General features: G+C 37.9%; 1 long non-coding RNA gene across 1 annotated transcript in view; it reads left to right on the top strand.

The window, feature by feature from the left end:
* Positions 1 to 514, top strand: part of LOC105981209 — a 13,957-nt gene that overhangs the window by 12,136 nt on the left and 1,307 nt on the right. The gene's annotated exons all lie outside the window — the stretch shown is intronic.

The following is a 514-nucleotide window of genomic DNA, read 5'->3' as shown; positions in this document are numbered from 1 at the left end:
TTTTTCTTTTTGCTTATGTGGTGCTGAGGAATCGAACCCAGGGCCTCATGCATGCAAGGCAAGCACTCTACCACTGAGCCAACTTCCCAGCCCTAATGTTTGGTTTTTAAAAGCATATATATTCCTGGTGAACAAATGTGCTAATTGGATGCTTTCAAAGCAGTGAAAAACTACTCTTAGGAAAGCAGCATACCAGCAACATCCTTGTTTTCTCACGTTGCTCTACGATTTGAACTGAATCTATGTATAAGGGCTCATCCAGCTAAGATATTCTGTTTTTAGGCTAATATTCTTATAACCTAAATGGACTAATGAACCAATTTCAAAGCTGCATGAAACTATTCTTATGAAAGAAGCATGCCACCCTATTGCTTGAACTGAACCTTGATTAAGAACTCATCCAGCAAAGATGTACTGTCTTGCTTTTAGAGACACATATGTCTCTAAAATATGTCACATAGTGGCAGAAATGGTTGATCTCAAATGATTAAAGAACTGACTTCATGAAAACAAC

This window comes from Dipodomys ordii, unplaced genomic scaffold (genome assembly GCF_000151885.1).
Source record: "Dipodomys ordii isolate 6190 unplaced genomic scaffold, Dord_2.0 Scaffold11, whole genome shotgun sequence".
In the NCBI taxonomy this organism is placed as follows: domain Eukaryota; kingdom Metazoa; phylum Chordata; class Mammalia; order Rodentia; family Heteromyidae; genus Dipodomys; species Dipodomys ordii.
The sequence above is the reverse complement of the archived record's forward strand: the minus strand, read 5'-3'. Positions and strand labels throughout refer to the sequence as shown.